Source organism: Macrobrachium rosenbergii, chromosome 9 (genome assembly GCF_040412425.1).
Source record: "Macrobrachium rosenbergii isolate ZJJX-2024 chromosome 9, ASM4041242v1, whole genome shotgun sequence".
NCBI classification, from domain to species: domain Eukaryota; kingdom Metazoa; phylum Arthropoda; class Malacostraca; order Decapoda; family Palaemonidae; genus Macrobrachium; species Macrobrachium rosenbergii.
In genome coordinates this window covers 24650315-24668321 of record NC_089749.1, presented here as the reverse complement: position 1 = coordinate 24668321, position 18007 = coordinate 24650315, and the positions used below count along the sequence as shown (strand labels likewise).

The following is an 18007-nucleotide window of genomic DNA, read 5'->3' as shown; positions in this document are numbered from 1 at the left end:
CTTTGATTTCCAGTCCTTCACAACTTTCCTCTGTTACTTCTGTTGTAGTGTCTTCTTGTGCTCCTATTTGCAGTAACATTTCAAATGAATTTGGTAAAATGTTATCCATATCCTTTGTATCTGTTTCTTTACCATTTTATTTTTTCTCTAAAGCATTAATTTCTTGAGATTTTTTAGCAGCGTTTTATTACTTCTATCTGTGTGTGTTTTTGTTTCATTACTGGTTTTTGTTATCATAGAATATGTAAGTTTCTTAGCAGGATCATGAATTCCTCTCACTTTCAATTCTAATTTAGCCTCTTATAGACATCCCTGTTCTTTCTTGCAATATTTTTAATTCCGTATTGTATATGTAGTACAGGCAGTCCTCGGTCATCGGCAGGGGTTCCGTTCTGGGGGTGTGATGATAACCGAAATTTGCCACTAACCGAAATTCAGCAATTTCTGGCGCTTTTTCGGCGATTTTCGGGGTTATCGGTGCTGAAAAGCGCCTGTTTTTGGTTATCGGCACCGATTTCTGTCGCTAGACAAGCCCTGTAAAACCGGATCCTCCTTAACCAAGCCCTCCGTTAACCGGGGACTGCCTATACATGCATTCTTACATGATGATTCTGCCCACAGTTTACACACTTTGATTCATTGTACTTCCATTGTGTGGTTGGTTCATTGTACTTCCATTGTGTGGCGTGCTCAGGAGATCCACAATAAGCGCATACCAGTTCATTTCTACAATTTTTCTTTGTGTCCATACTTACTGCAATTTTGACACTAGTGGCTTTGGGACATAGGGTTTTAACTCTCTGTTTTGGCGTAAAATTTTATATTTTTTGTGGTAGATCTTCACCTTAAAATTTTATTTTGCTATTTTTAATACTTATTTACTGCTTTTTTTACTTGGTACAACATATACCTCACAATCCTGGACCTTAGGGTATTTCTTTTTGAGAGAGTCTAATAGCATTTTCTTTTCAATTGGTTCAATTTGTTATTTTCAGGAAGTACAATGGTACCCTGAATGCTGTTCACAGTATCGTGTTTTTCCACTTTTACGTTAATGTTATCTACATTTTTTAAAGACAAATAGTCTTCAGACTGACTTTTTGTTGTGGCTGCTATAAGCCAAGTCTTCTCCTTTATTTGTCTGAACAGCATTTCTGCTGTTGGAAGCCTATTTAATAAATAATTTTCTAATTTTAAAGCTGAAATATTTTGGTCAGCTTCCATGGTTAGAAACCTTGACCAACTTCCACTCCCAAAGAGGGAGTCAAAATGAATCAAGGTTGGGTCATGTCAATATTTACTCTTTTTGGGTGTTTTATATGGTATTAAAGTTTTAATGCCACCCTGATTTTGATTATTTGGATTATCCAGAGAGTTGTCCATTTCCATACCAGGAGATTTGCTCTGTACTGGAGCAGTGGTTGTCAACTGTGCTGAGACTGTACCATCAAAGGGTGCAGGGGTACTCGAATCTCTATATTACTACTCATAAAGATTGGAGGGAAAAAAAAAATTAGCCTGAAAACCTTAAAAAGATATCATCAGCCTTTCATGGAGTTTATTCTTCCACCAATGGCGCAAGTGAGAATCAAATCCCAGATGTCTGCCCCCTACCCTACCCCACAGGGATGGCACGACATGATCAGAGTGGCCCAGGTGTAAGCCAAACCCGCTTGCTAGGACCAAGTTACAAGAATGCAATCATCACCACCCTAATCATATTATGGGCAAACCAAATAGAATGCTGAGAGTCCTATCCCCAGAACCAGATCCCCCTGAAATCCGTGGTCCAGTCGTAAAGAATAGTTCCACCCTTGAGCTATATCAATCTGAAATCTCTCAGGTCCAAACATTATCAGGTAGTTGATGGTCCTATCACAGTTCCCACTGTTTAGCTTTGGATATAAACCCAATCCCATCTATATCTTTTCTTATTTATCAGGTCCAATAAATTTTAGCAAAAGTGGAAAATTCCACAAAAATTAATCCAAAGAAATATATCATCATATATGAGACTCTTGGACTCAAACCCAGGAACAGATTCCTGGGGTTCAAGGGCCCCCTCACCATGTCAAGGTGGTCCCAAGTCGAGGGGGAGCAACACAGTAGCAGTTTTTGTTTGTCCCTTCCAGGCTTAAATCTTGAGGATAGGAAGAACTTCTGAAAATATTAAAAGTGTTGTCAGAGAGTTATAGGTGCCATGAATGATGTAATGCTCAACATTATATATACAAATAGAGAGATGACAGTTATATAGGGGATATGGAAGTAAAATTGCAAAGAAAAAAAAAGGATTACTATGTATAACATTTATTACTTTACCAAAAAGATTACATGCACTGTAAATATCAGAAAGTAGCTAATGAAATACTAAGTGCATGTAAGCCTAGGCTTGGGGCCAGGTGGTGAATTAAACATAGTTTTAATAGTGCTGAACCAACCCCACCACATACATCCATCATATTCTGTTCGCTGTTACGTTGTGCAGTATCACATGTGTAAGAGAATTACAGTACAGTAAAGCATTGACAGTGATGGATAATGCATAGAGACATAAGAGGTCTATGTAACTTATGGTATATATACGTATCTTTTCTCGTTCATTACAGTGTCATCTTTCAATGCCATGGAGGGCGGGCAGTATCATCAGGAAACACCAGGGACAACTACTTTCACTCAGTCACCTGAAACATTTAAAAACAGTACAAGTAAGCTATTATATATTCCATATTTTCCAGTGTAATAGTATTTTCTGTGAAAAGGTGTAGTTAAACCTACACCCCGTGAGCACCTAGAGATGTAAAAGTCATGTAAAGAAATACAATATACAATTTGGAATGTTCTGTTCTCATTATGTAGGTGATACAAAAAATTAAATGGACTCAAATAAAATGTAAAATCAGATACAATAACGTATTGCATGGGAAGGAAATGTTTTATCAGATTTGTTACTACTAAGCACTTTGCTGTTCTCAGTAAGTATTATAAAAAATATAACATTACACGCTAGTTGTCTTCATACAAATACTTAAGCACGAGGTATTCTTTTTTTACGTAATAAACAACTGGCATTTCCCATAGAGAGATAATCTGCCAGTACATCAACCTTTTAGCCTTTTATTTTTCCTCTACTCCTGATTCCTTTCTTTAATCTTGCTGCCTAACCTCTCAAACTATTACTTCTTAGAGCAAATGGGGAATTTCTCCCAGTCCCACCTTTAAATCCTTGTACTTCATCTCCTTTATTTTTTGGTTCCCTGGCCACCACTTACCTCCATCTTTTCACCATCTTGAGTGTTTTAGCCAAAAGTTCCCCAGTGCTTGGCTTGGCAGCCTAAATTTCTTAAATCTTAATAAATCCTGAATTAAATAAATCATTTCAAAATGGAGTTATGTGAAATTATATTTAGGATCTTAATTACCATTGTGTTACCTTCACTGTCAATAGAGGTCAGTAAATACATACTACATAAGTCATTTTTATTTCATATAATTGTCTAATCACAAGGGCTTTGTATATTAACCTATGTAATAAGAACTAGCTTCAGCATTTTTAGAATATAATATGTTGGTCTTTATGTTTCTTCAGATCATTTAAGTTTTTAGCTTTCATCAATTTACCCCTCTGCCCTCAGCCTGCCCCAACACAATTTCTGGCAACATTGAACATCATTTCTGCATTAATGTGTGCTTACTGTGTTCCAGTACTTGAAATATTACTTTTTTTGTTGTTGTAGTGTTGCAAAACATCTATAGTACAGTATACAGTATTGTATACTGTGTTTAGAATCACAGTATATGTATACAGAGTGAAAGAGGCAGTAGGTTAACAAAAATTCTGTTTAGTATATGGTATTTGCAGATTCAAGTATCTTAATGGGTTTTACTTTGTGCAATGATGGTCCAAGTTGTCATATTGCATACACTTAAATAGCAATATTGCTTTCAAATATCTATATAACTCTTAGAGTTACAGTAGAGATAGTACAGTATAGTTGCATTTGTGGGGGAGCATGGAATGAAACAATGGACTTTTAGACAAGTCAGACACAGTCATATAATTGCCTAGTTTGTTTGTACATTTGTCTAAGCAAAGTGACCATGGTGCATTTTGATGCTGTAATGATTTTTTTTTATACCATATGGTACACCATAACTAACAGTATTGTAATAGGTCTTTGGCAGGCCTATGCAGTAATTACAATATACAGTAAATAAACATATGTGAGGAAAATGGAAAGAAAGAAATTTCAAACTAGTTGGAGAGCCTTTAATATGTTAGCCTAAGTCCTGTGTGTTGGATGATTGTGTTAAAACTACATAAGACATGTTTTTATGCCTTAACAATAAGTTTTTTTGTTTGCCAAACCATTCAAGTAAGTATAATGTAATAATTGTTAATAGGTTCAGAAATACAGTATCAGATATGAACTCATACCACAGAAAGAGGAGAATACAAGAGATAATAGGCTAGGCCATGAAACTATTATAATTTGGAAAATGCATGCTGACCTCTGACACCCTGTGGCATACAAGATCAAACCAATCTATGACTTCTATCTACTCTCACTGGAGAACAAGGAGTTTTGCCTATCTACTTCTGTGTTCTGGCTATTGAAGCACAGTTGGTACAACTTTGGCCTGAGCCTCAACTTGGATATTGTAGGGGGAAAGAGGGTGGAGGATAGAGTAGGGCAGAGGCCTTCCCAGATTACTCTTTTGTAACTGGTGTAGGTTTTTATTATGTTTTCAATGCTTCTTTCGGGGAGGAGTTTTACCCTTTGAATCCTCTCTTCTCTACCAGTTTGCCTAATCAGTCTAGGGCAAGTCTTTACTTGGTGTCAGTGGGAAGGAGAATTCTTGGTATTAAGTCCAGGAAGGTGGATTGTCTGCTATCTTTAAGACTCTATTACCATAAACCTTGAGTCTAGTTTCAGGGGAGTCTCTGAATCCTCAAGGCAATTGCAGAGGTATAGCATTGCATTGTTGCTTGCTCTCTTTGACTCATTCTCCTTCCTCACTACCCAAGGGAAGGAAACACTTACAAGCTTATCTTCCCTTCTTACAATAGCCTTTCTTCTTGCCAAAGACCTTTTAGAACTCTGCTTTTGTCAGGTAGTTATGGGTAACACCTTTCCTTTGGAAGAAAGTTTTGACTATCCATTTCTCTGCAGGGAAACCTGTAGCATTTTTTGTTGCCTTGTATAGTATTGGATCCTAAGTGACAGCTTTGTCCTTTAGCTGCATGTTGCTCCCCTGGAGTTGGTGCTAGTTCAGAAGACTCCTCTGCAGCCTTCAGGTTCATTTTCTTCCATTCATCTTTGAAAGGAATGAGAGATATCCATGCAGTCTCCATATTTCACGTGAGTTTTTCACTATCCTCTTGAATAGTTTTAGCTCAACTCCAAAGGCAGATGATGTATTATGATTCCTTTTTGCTTGGCGTATCTTTTAAGTGCATCTATAGCTTTCTACCGAAGTGCTAGCCAAGTACATTAGCTTGGCACCTCCCTCTCTGACATGTCCTTTGAATGAAATTTCTTGTGTTTTTATCAGAGAAGGACTTGGTTTTCACTCTTTTTAGTTTGAGGTATTCTAAACCCCATTTGGGGGACCTTCAGTTTGATGTAATTAGGATAGGATCTTTATTGGCAGAATTTATTATTCTTTCTAGGAGGGGAGGAGACTCAGAATCCAAGGTATCTCTTAGCCAGTCTAGGCCCAACATGCACCTCAAGTGGATGTAAACATGCCTGAAAGGAGCTAGGGAAAATACCAAACAGGTGAGCAACCCCATTAGGGCTAGGAAGAAAGTGTCCACAGGCAGCTACAAGTGTTACCTGGTAGAAAGAGAAGCAAAGCCTGTCAGTCATTTCATAATTTTTTAAGAAATGGCTGACAGACTTCCTTCCGCTTTCTGTTCCCTGGATATTTGGTTCCTGGCCCTACTGTGATCACTCAACACTTCAGACTTCCAGTCATTTCATGTGGGGATGAGTGTTCAGGAGCACCTATAGGTGTTCCCTAGTAGAAAGAGGAAGGTGGTCCATCAGTCATTCCTTGTTGTTGTAGCCTTACTATGGTTGTTCAGGTATTAGGAGCTGGGGAAATTATGAAATAACTGAGGGACAGCCTTCATCTTTTTAGTAGGGAACATCAGTCGCCACCTGTGGATACTTTGTTCCTGACCCTGTTATGGTTGTCTAATTGTTTGTTCACCTGCTCATTATTGGCAAGTTTGCACCCTGCCTTAGATGCATGTTGGGTTTAAGGTTGACAAAAACACCTTAGATTCTAGGTCTCTTCCCCCCTTTTTTGTACTCTCTCCAACCATTGGATAGCCTAACTTGTATTTGTGATGGACTGCAAGATGCAGGAGAGCTGCACTGCTGAACATTTGTCAAAGACGTAGGTCTGATGATGTGTTCATTCCACGTTCTTTAACAAGAGGACAATGTGCAGAGTACTACCATTCATTCCCAGATGATGATATTGCTACCAATCACTCATATTTTGTGTTCTGTAATGGGAAAGACCGGATTCTTTGGAACCTTCCTAGAGTATAGGTTACAGGAGTCAGCTTTCCCATGCTCACATGTGACAAGAATCTATAAAATTGGGATGGATGTTTGACTGTTCCTTCAGTCTTTCATTCTAAGTGGAATCTTTGTAAAGGTTCACAACCTTGCCTGTCCCTCAGGCCTTTGGAACCGTGCCAGTAAATTCTGAGATATCCCCCACACCAAGAATAAGTTTCTTGCATACTGAAAAGGCAGTGGTTTGTATTCTCTTAAGAACAAATACTTAATTTTTAAAGATATGTATTTATCATTAGATATACAGACCAGGGTCTTTTATTATATTCCCACCTCAGCCACCTCCACTTAGTCCCTGTTTGCTGAAGTAAAAAGTAATTGTTACCAGTCCGTTAGCTGGCAGCACCCTACCATCTTTCTACCACCAGCTAACTGTATTTTTACCAAGTTTCAATGATCATTTCTAGTTTGCACCTTTTATTAGTTGAAATACAAATCATTAAAATTTTGCAAATTTTACCTTATAATTGTTTTTCCACTTCAATTTTACCTTATAATTGTTTTTCCACTTCAATTTTACCTTATAATTGTTTTTCCACTTCACATATGGTCAAGCTGTTCTAGGGAAGCATGTTAATTAAAGCTAATGTTCCCTTTTTCTTTCCCCAAGAAAGTTGTGCTTCATGAATACTGATACACTTACATACAGTCATATACTCAGTCTCTCCCTATTTTATATTAGGTATAGAAAAATATTGAAAAACTAAAATATGAAACTGTCTTTGTGAGTATTTATGAATCTTTTAACAGCTTTTGCATGATTTGTGGGTTGTGCTAATAATGGACTGTTTGTTGCACTTTTGAAGTTTGCAGAAGACAAAAATTTTACTATACACTTCCTGATTTATAACAAAATTGCAAATGGAGATAACTAGCTCTTATTGACAAATTGACCTCATTTTATGTGTTCTCTATGATTATACTTTCTATCCACAGTAAACAGCAGTGGGATACTGAGTTATATTCAAGTAGGCAATGGGTGATGACGTGATGTACAACAAACTATTAAATTGTGTGCTCCGATAGCTTGATCCAATTCCAAGAACCTCTGCAAGTCAGGAGCTTCGCTCAAGAAGTCATCAAAGGTGTCCTGATTTTCCAGCATACAAGCAAGGCATCTAGGAAATGACATGAACTGTAAGTTGATTCAGTTTAGGAGAAATTGAAGGAGATATTGTTTAAATGAAACATTGGAAGCAATCTTCAGTGTAGTAGCTTTGCAGTTTTTGTAATGCATACAAATTTACTCATGTATTCTGTGAATTTGAATCTTGGAAAACTAATTCAAACTAAGTAATAGAAATAATTGTAATGTGAAGCACTTGGTAGTCACAGTTAAACAGAAATTTAAAAAACTCCTTGTATAGTTTGTAATTATGTTAGTTTAAAAAATGGAATTCTTGGTAACTAAGCATGAAAAATGAAGATATTTAATCTATCACAAAGTAATCATTGTATGAGTTGTAGTTCTCTTGTCTTTGACAAAATTTGCAGTTTTCCTCACCTAAGATAAGACTGCTAAATTGCAGTTTACAATTGATTACTAGAATAAAAAAAAATAACTTTATGGTGCTTTTTTTAAGTTATTGTATATCAGTACACTTAAGTACTATCTATCAAAGTTTTTGGCCCGAGTGTACAGCGAACAGGGATTGCCCTTTATGGCATGCCTAGCTGTGTATTCTGGTTGTTGAAACTGTTATGTTTAAACAGTTCTAATCCTTCCCGAGAATACAGTTTGGTTGTACAAAACCATGAATAATAAATAATAGATACACTTTACTAGCCAATGCCATTGGGTTGTTAGGTATACAACTCATTTTTCTATATGCCTTACTGTCATGTGGATATACTGCTATTTTTCCCACGACCACCAAGGGGTTTCTCCTTTTTTTTTTTTTTTTTTTTTTTTACTGTGATGCCCAGCATTTTGCGAACTATTTACTTCTTTTTTGCTTTTTGGCCAGCAAATTGTGAAAGTGTTACTGTGAGTAGCTACTTCCATCTTTGGTGCCTTTGCAGTAATGTTCACTGTGAGTAGCTACTTCCACCTTTGATGCCTTTGCAGTAATGTTCAGTCTTTCTAGTTTTCCCATTGTTTTTCCTCTGAATTTCAGTAATTTGAATATAATTACATTGGGGTTTTTCTCTTTGCTGAGTGGTATGAGCCTAATCTTTTTCCCCTACCCTAGTAACAGTTAGTTACCTTTGGTTCTCTGTCCTGTCTCAGCGTATACTGTGAATCTACTGTATTGACAGATAAAGACCGTCATTTACAGTGCTAGTCATGCAGGGGTCAGAAGTGCTTTCCCAGTTTGACATAAGAGCATATGATGTGTATAAGGATTGGCCAGCAAGTTGGTGGTATCACTACACACATAGGCATGCCCACCAGCAGTGTTCTTCCACTGTCTGTTGGAGAATCATTGGACTTCTTCAACTGGCCACTCCATTATCACAACTGTCAAGTCTCAGGTGTCATCCAATTAAATATCCTCCTCCTGCTGGTATCACAAGAGACCAGCAAGAACAGGTTAAGCCTTTTCCTGTCATGACACTTACTGTTTTCTTGCTTTGGATGTTGGCAAGATATCAGACTAGGCTCTGTGACTTCAAATGTCGTCATGGATTTCTTCCAAAAATGTCTCCTTCATGCTTCTTCCTGTTATTGCAAAATTCAAATTCCACAGATCAATGTGGCTGATCTGCTCATGAGTTCTGTGTATCCTCCAATTTTGTCCAGCTAATTGAGGAACCCACCCACATTTCTGGTAATAGATTAAACCTCATACTCACAGATGTTTCAGCTGTTAGTCAAGTCCAAGGTCTGTGAATATAATGGTACTTCTGAACATTGCAGCATTGAGACGGACATATATTTGTCAGTCAGTACAGTCGACCCCCGTCTATTCATGGTTCTGGATTCGCAGACTCACTTATTCACTGTATTATTTATAGAGAAATATTAGCAAATTACTGTATTTTTATATAATTTTCGTGACTAAATGCACTTTTTGTGACAAAACTATTAAAATATTCAAGTATAAGCATTTTTAGGGGGGGTTTTGGTGTTTTGAACTATCAAAATAGGCAGTTATAAGCATTTTTAAGGAGTTTTAAGTATTCGCAGATTTTAGCTATTCACGGGGGGAGAGCAGCACATATCCCCTGTGAATAACGAGGGTCAACTGTATACTATTTTACTAATGCCACCATCAGAAAAATGGTCTGGCTAAAATCCAGAACCAATTGACATGACAAACAGACCAAAGTCAATGCATGGATACAAAATTGTTCAAATGAAAGTTACACCATTTTTGTTGAAGTCTGACTGTGCTGTGAGTAGAACTTACCATACAGCCAAGAGAAATTACAATAATTCCTTGAAGAGGAAACTTGAAGGAATTACTCAGCCTCATCTGTGGTGGGCCAAAATTGGCATCATCTACCTTTGGGTCACTGTGGTGGACCAAACTGGCATCGTCTACCTTTGGGTCAAAGTCACCTTCCATTCCACCACTTCTAACAGATGATCATAGATTGGTTACTGGCCCAAGGGAAGAGGCTGAACTGCATCATTTTTTGAAGCTAAGCAATCAGCTGAGGATGCCCCTCTCCCTGATACTTACCATCCTGAACCTATTCTTACAAAATTTACATTTTGCTCTGGGGATGTTAAGAAAATTCTGGATAATCTTGGTAGCTGGAATGGAGAAGATCCAGATTGTTTCTTTCCCGTTTTCTAAGAAAGTTTCTAGTGTGTTGTCTCCCACTATGTTGATGTAGTATCTTTGTGAATGAGCGCAAGCTTAATAATACAGTGCCTGTTCCAGAAAGTGGCATACCTGCAGACTGCAGTAGCCACAGGCTAATTTCTATTCTCCCTGTGGCCGTGGCCTCCAAAGCAGCTGAAAAATCTATTTTTAAGACACTATATAAGATGTAGAATCTAAAGGATTGTTAGCTGATAGCCAATATGCATACAGGAAGCAGTTAGGTACCTGGGCTACTCTTTTAGACTTAACGTGCCATTTGCAAGGGAACCTTGATAGGTGTTTTGAGTGCAGAGCAATTCAAATCAATTTTAGAGCTGCTTTCAGTTTGGTAAATCACAAGGCACTTCTTTATAAACTTCAGAATCTTGGAGTGAGTGGATATGTTTTCGGATTACTTTAAGATTTCCTTACAGGTAGGCAGCAGCGAGTTGCTGTGAACAGGATCTTTAGTAAACCAAGACCTATTGTTTCTGGAGTTCCACAGGGTAGTGTTCTTGGTCCACTGTTATTTTTAGTGTATACAAGTGATATGGTTGTTGGCCTGGAAAACAACATTGTTCAGTATGCTGATCATGCAACACTTGTGGGTGTAGCAAAGTCTTCGCTATGAGAAATGAAGCTGTCCTCAGCCTCAGTCGGAACATGGACCAGATGAGTGAATGGTGCAGTTGCTGGAGTAAGAGGCTGAACTCCAGCAAAACAAAAACATTGCTGATTAGCAGATCTCGTACAGATTCCCTACCCCATCCTCTCCTTCAGGTGGATGGAACTTTGCCGAATGAGTCTGAAGCTTTAACTATTCTAGGTGTAACTTTTGACTCACATCTAACCTTTGAGAAGCATCTAATGGAAGTTTCAGCAAATGCCAAAAAGAGTTAAGTATTGTTTGTGTAAGGCTTCATATTTATAACAGCGATAAAACCAATGCAACTTGTTTTAGGTTGTTTGTGCTTCCTTTACTAGAATACTGTTCTCTGGTGTGGATGTCTGCTCCTGCTAGAGATTTATCTCTTTTAGATACAGTTGTTCATGGTGGTAGGTTTCTGTTTCCTAAGAGTAGCAGTTATGACTTGGACCATTGACAGATGACGTCTTGTTTGTCATTTTTTCATAAGTTGTATTTCACCAGAGTCTTTCACATTCACAGTTGATCCCTGATCCCCTTTACTTGCCAAGAGCAACCAGATTCGCTGAACAGCAGCACCAATATGTAGTAAATGTGTCTCACTGTCGAACTTCTCAGTTCCAGAGGTCCTTATTCTTAACACAGTTGGACTGTGGAACAGCCTCCCGGAGGATGTAGTGCAATTGGAACTTCAGAGGTTCAAGTGAAGATACAATGCATCACTACCCTAATACTATTCTCCTTGTATTTTAATACACTTTTGTGTATTTAATTTATTTTTTCTTTTTTAATAAGTGGGATCTCTTCTTTATGTATTTCCCTTTACCTCCTCTTACTTCTTCCTAATGAACACCATATTCTTTGGAAGCTTAAATTTCAAGTCAGTGGCCTCTGTGGACTTGTTCCATATGAACAGGTTTCATCTTATGAATAATGATAATACTAATATTGCAATAGGCCAGCATTAGTGGAGTCGGTCTTTGCCAGTCTTGACTCGCACTGTTTTGTCGACTGAGGAGCTTTAGTCCTCCCACAAGTGCATCTTCTACTTGTTTTCCTGCCCCTGGACCTTCTGAACTTGGTTCTCATTCTTGTTTGTTCTTGATTGTCTGGTTCTCAAACCACCAAGAAGCTCAGATTTGATGCAGCTCAGGATTGGGTGCTGATGGTTGAGGAACAGGATAAGGAGACTGTGGAGGACTTGTGTGCACTCAAAGACAACACATCCTTCATTGAAATCCTCAACTAGGTCTGAAAAATATTTGATAACTGTTCCACTGTGCTTCTCTTGTTACTTCTCATGAGGATAATAAAGCTTTTGCTGAAGTCCAACAACTCCATCCATGATGACATTACATGAATTATGGTTTGCTGTTGTTCTAATATGGGTTACGATACACCTATGAGCGCTGGGAATCACCTTCCTCCACTCAAATAGACTCAAACAGTGTCTAGGAGTTTCTGCATATTCATTACCACTCTTCACAGTCTTGGCTCTCATTGTTAGCCATGGAAGTCATCACTAAAGGACACCCTTGCTTGTTTTAGATCTTACTTCGGTAACTAAACTGCTGCAAAGATGGACTCCAGTGAGCATTTCTATAGAATGAGTCTCTCTTTTGAAGTGGCAGGGATCAATGCTTGGTGCTGCCATTTCTTTGCTGGCCAGCAGTTATCTGTTTGCCGAGTACATGCCAGTACTTGTTTGATCCTCTCTCTAGGCAGCATGCCTGTTTTAAATATTCACTGCATGTTTGTTAACAAACCTAATGATTTAGAAGATTGTACCTCACAGCATCTCTCCAGGTTGCTGCCCTCAGCAGAGTTTTACCCTGTGTGTGTTGGATCTTAAGTGTCCCAGTCTCTTCCCAGAAGGATTGCTTTTTGTCAGAGAGCTCCCTCTGACCAGCACCAGAAGTCTGTTACACTGCATCTCCAACAGGTTTTGTACATCCCTTAAGAGGTCTCTCCCATATTTGCCTCTCCATAGCTACTCTGCTTCCCAGCCTCGTAGTTCCAAGTTGCCTTTACTTCCTGGAGGTGGTGGGAAGTCGGCTTGAAATATCCCTGTGAAGGATTTCACAGATGCAGTTTTGTTGTCCCCTCTGTCCTCTCCTCTCCAGGTCAGAGGCTGCCTTCATTGGCTTTGGAGAGTCTGGGTGTTGGAGTGTTTCTTTTTCCTTGTACCATTCCTGAACACAGGTCCATCCTATAACATTGAACTCCTACTTCCAATCCTGCAGAGGTAGTTTCTCAATTACTAAATAGCCTCCATGCTACAGAGTGGTGCTTTCAAGAAGATTCTTCAAGAGTTACTTGGTTGTACAGTTGACTCTTCATTCCAAATTGTCAGAATGGAAACAGATTATGCTCACCTGCTCAGCATGTTTCTTCAGTTTTCTCCCCTCTACATGGAGAATGTGGAGTCCCTACAGAGCTCTGTTTGCAGAGGGGACATTCTTGTTTTAACATATCTGAGGGATGCACTTCCTTTTTCCTATTCACCTGCCTTCTCTTGTTTTGGCAGGGCCATGTGTTCCAGTTCTATGCCGTTTGCTTCAGTCTATGTACTGCCTCTGAGGCTTTCACAAGGATATTCACCTTATTTTGCCACCTGGATTCATCATTGAGGCATGCATTTTCATCAGTACGTGGATGACTAGTTGGTTCTGGCTTCTTCAATAGAGACCTGAAGAGACATATGCAGCAGCTTCTGGATTTATGTCAGTCTTTAGGTATTCAAGTTGACATGGAGAAGTCAACTTGAATAACTAAACACTGACATAAATCCAGTAGCTGCTGCATATGTCTCTTCAGTTCTCTATTCAAGAAGCCAGAACCAACAAGTCATCCACGTACTGATGAAAATGCATGCCTCAATGATGAATCCAGGTGCAAAATAAGGTGAATATCCTAGTGAAAGCCTCAGAGGCAGTATGTAGACTGAAGCAAATGGCACAGAACTGGAACATGTGGTCCTGCCAAAACGAGAGAAGATACTCCCTGGAAGGCAGGTGAATGGGAAAAAGAAAGTGCATCCCTCAGGTTTTTGTCCATTCATATGTTGGTCCATCCATCTTAGGATAGGGTTCATTCCCTCTTGGAAACCATTTGTGAGTTCTTTCGCCATCCTTGTCTGGCAGCCAAGTCTTTGTAGGTGCTGATCACCCACTCATTATCTTTGGAGAAGTTGGTTATCCAGAGTCTTGACCACAAACGCTCTCTATAGTTGTACTCAGTGTCATGGTTGAAGGCATTCTCGTTGTCTCTTATCTTTCTGAACCCAACCTTCAGAATTTTCATAGGTGGCAGGATCATCATAACCATCTGATGGCACTCTTCTGTTTTGGGGTGCCCTGACCACAGGAGGAGGAGCACATCGTTAGGAGTCTTGTACAGGAAGGGAAGCCACAGCCACCTAAACTTGGATGTTCAGGTGATCTTTGTAGAACTCCAAGCATTTATGATGGACTTGTCATGCCACTGTGTGAGGGTCGTGGCTGACAATACAACTGCTATCACGCACATGAAGATTCAAGAAGGTAAAAGGTCAGAATCTTTGCTTACTATCAGTGATCTTTTCATGAGCAGAAATGCCTGACTTCTCCACAAGATTCTCCCATCAGAGAGGTCCCATCTTGCAGAGGTTTACAAGGTTTTGTGGCAAGTGTGGGTAACCTCCTTGTTAGAGCTTTTTGCCGTGTTGTTGAATGACAGACTTGCACTATGCTGTTCTTCACTGTCAGACCTGGCAGCTTTGACTGTAAATATCTTGTTCCAACCTTGGAACAGCCTCGGTGTCTATGTTAGCATGCTCTTGGATGACCCTCATTGCTCCCATTTGTCTAACCTCTCCTCCACCTTTATGTATGGGAGTTACCAAATATAGTCTTAAAGAAAGGCCTTTTGGAACTTACAGCAGATATCACCACCCTAAGTTGATCCTCTACCAGGGTGGAGACAAATTGTTAATGCATAAAGTGTCGCCAGATAAAATGTCGAAAAGACAAAATGTTGAAGATCAAAGTGTTGAAAAAATCCTCTTATAAAATTATTTAACTAACTATCATATTTAATTCCAAAAAGTGGTCAAATGGGCTTTCGATAATAATTATCCTGCCAACACTGTTGAACTGTTCATGTAGCATCAAATGACTCATTACTAAGAAATGCACAATAACTGTTCTCTCCAGTGAGCTAGTCTGTTCTGTTTCTATTTTTGAAAAATGGTTACTATATATAATTCATGCTCTTGTTCAAGAGAATAAGACTCTTCTTTTTGTATATTGCACTACGACCCAGAAAAATTAGATACTTAAAGATACAACATTTAATTTTGCTGATTTTGAGCATTCTGCTATAAACAGCTTGAAGGAATTCTTCTCAGATAGTAATATGTACTGCAAATTACTGGTGTATTTTTCATTGCAGTCACTGCTTATGGAGAAAAATTCAAGGACTGGTTCTGCAGCCTTGGTATCCAGAGCCTGGAAATGCACTAATAGTAAAAAAAAAATTAAAGTACTTGCATTCTTTCTGCATGGTGATGTGTAAGACTGTTTCAACAATTTAATGGAGTCCCTTGATGAAGAAATTTGGTGAATTTCTTAAGTACTTAAAGATGACGTTGCTGGGAGTTGTTGACCAAGGAAGGAGAAGACCGAAATTTGAATTATAGTCAGTATTTGAGAGAACAGCAAACAATTTGCCAAGAAGAAATAATGCTCTTGAAAGTTGGCACAATGCTGTTAAGAAAAGGATGATGATTGCTCATCCGACAGACATGGAACTGCTTTTAGAGCAAGTGCTTCACTGGAAAAGTATTGGAAGACAAAATAAGAAATATGATCTAGTAAACCAGTGAATAAAAAATATTTTTGATGGTTATGAACCTCAAAGTGGACTAGAATACCCAAAAGCAATAGCATATAATTTGTGAAGTTTTAAGTAGTCATTTATTGTAATTTTTTCATTTTACCAAACTCATTCTTTTTAGGTAAACTATGTATATCCAATGTATAGTATAACATTTTTATATTTTACTCCAAAATCATTTTAAAGTAATCGTCCAAAGTTTTTCCGTTTTGCATTGATGCATTCCTTTCGACATTTTGTCCAGTTTTCTTTAAGTTTATAAACATTTTGACCATCAACATTTTATTTGGTGAGACACTGTCTTTTGACATTTTGCCCATCAACAGTTTGCCCTACAACCCCTACACCACTACCATTTACCTGTGAAGCTTTTATTTGTGTTTCAGGACTACTAAAAGTTCCTGGGAAACTTTCACTGATGAAAGGTTCCTGATTGCCTTGACCTTCTTCAAGTATGTTAAGCTCTTTGCTCTTCCAGGCAAACTTCCAACTTTAAGCTACTGGTCTTCAGCAGGTCTCTTGTTTGCCCCAGAATTTGTAGCTAGACCCAGTCTTCTATCAAGAAAGAATCTCTCTTCAGTTACTTTGCACTTCTTATCTTGGGTTCTTTTCTCTTAATGAACACTTGTGTTGTGAGAACCGTATGGTTGTTTTATCCTTCTCATTGTCGATTTTACCTACACGAGTCATCATGTGTGCTGACTTTTACTAACTATTAATCCTCCACTGTAAAACAAATAATCGGTGAAGTTTATCATACAGATAATGAAAAGCTTATCCATGAGTAAAATAAATCATGAAGTTTTAGTACATAAACATGTCGTTTAACACAGTTGTGTTTCAATCTCTATCTAGCTGTATGAAAAAGTAAGTTGGATGAGTCAGTTACATTCCCATTCAAAATACTTTCAAGTTCAAGTATACCTTAAGTTCTAAAGCCCAGTTAAGCTTCATGTCATGTAAGATACATTACAAATTTAAAGGGCTAAAACCAAACCCTCATAATGATTAGGCAACCCTCATAGGGAATAAAAATGCCAGTGACATTACCTAAGTTGTATATGTTAAATGATCAAGAGTTTTGTATCAGTGAAAAATACTAAAGGTAAAAAAAATGCATATCCTTTGTGATGGGTAAATTATTAAGTAATGTCAAATGGCAGAAATTGCTCAAAGATTATAAAAAACGTAATCAGCTGTAACATCTGTTGGTTTTGCTGCCAGATGTACACACAAGGCTACTTACAAAACCTTCAATGATGACATACTTGGGGTAATGTTTAGGCAAGACCTGATGCAGGCATATGAAGCTTGATCTAAGCCAACAAACATGACAAATTCAAATTAATTTGTATTTTTCATAGCTAACAAACCTGCAGTCATAACATTAGGATCAATCTTCTGGTGCAAGCTGGAAACTGGTAAAAATAAAATCAAGAATTGTTTGTGCAAGGAACTGATGGCATCTCTAACTTTATTAAAAACTGTCTCCGAACTCTTAGGAAAATATTCAAAAGTTCAGGAATTAAGTTTAAGCAGAAAACAGTAAAATGCAGTCTTGGTTTTGGGTAGAATACCAAATAATTTCAACATTAAGTAAATGCTGGAGGATATCAATTACTGTACTGGTATATCTGGTCTGAGTGGGGGACAACCTAGGAATTAGTTGTAGAGAGCTGTCATTACTCAGACAATAACAGCTGCTTAGAGTTATCATTACTCAGATAATAGCAACTGCTTAATTGTTCATTACCAAAGGTAATTGGATTTGCAGGAAGGGGTAGGATAATTTTTTTTACTTCAATGGAACTTTCCCATCCTGATTTTTGAAATAGTGACTTTCAAGAGAAGTAGTTTTTGAGACTTAAAAATTCTATTTAGAGCCAGCAATTTATGTTAAAAAAAATTTTTTATTTAGAAAATGGATGACCATTGCATTTGGTACAGTTTCCGCTAACATATTGATTAGAAAAATTAGAAAAAATCTATAAACTCATAAGAGTAACAAGGAGCACAAAGGTTTTGTATTGAAAGTTCAGCAACATATATTCCACAGAATAATTTAATTTCCATTCTTAGGGTATTCATTCAATAATTTTGAGAGTTAATGAGTGATAAATTTCTTCCTGAATCTT

At 38.0% G+C, this 18007-nt stretch overlaps 2 long non-coding RNA genes across 5 annotated transcripts in view; one reads left to right on the top strand and one right to left on the bottom strand.

Moving 5' to 3' along the window:
• The window catches only part of LOC136841615 (uncharacterized), a 43635-nt gene that overhangs the window by 16252 nt on the left and 9376 nt on the right, over nucleotides 1-18007 (top strand). Inside the window, exons 2-3 of the long non-coding RNA XR_010854035.1 lie at nucleotides 2610-2708; nucleotides 7533-7733. This is a non-coding gene — a long non-coding RNA (uncharacterized lncRNA). The remainder of the gene's footprint in view (nucleotides 1-2609; nucleotides 2709-7532; nucleotides 7734-18007) is intronic.
• LOC136841616 (uncharacterized) overlaps nucleotides 1277-18007 on the bottom strand; it is an 83019-nt gene continuing 66288 nt past the window's right edge. For all 4 annotated transcript variants that reach the window (XR_010854039.1, XR_010854038.1, XR_010854036.1 and 1 more), the window contains exon 3: nucleotides 1277-2684. This is a non-coding gene — a long non-coding RNA (uncharacterized lncRNA). The remainder of the gene's footprint in view (nucleotides 2685-18007) is intronic.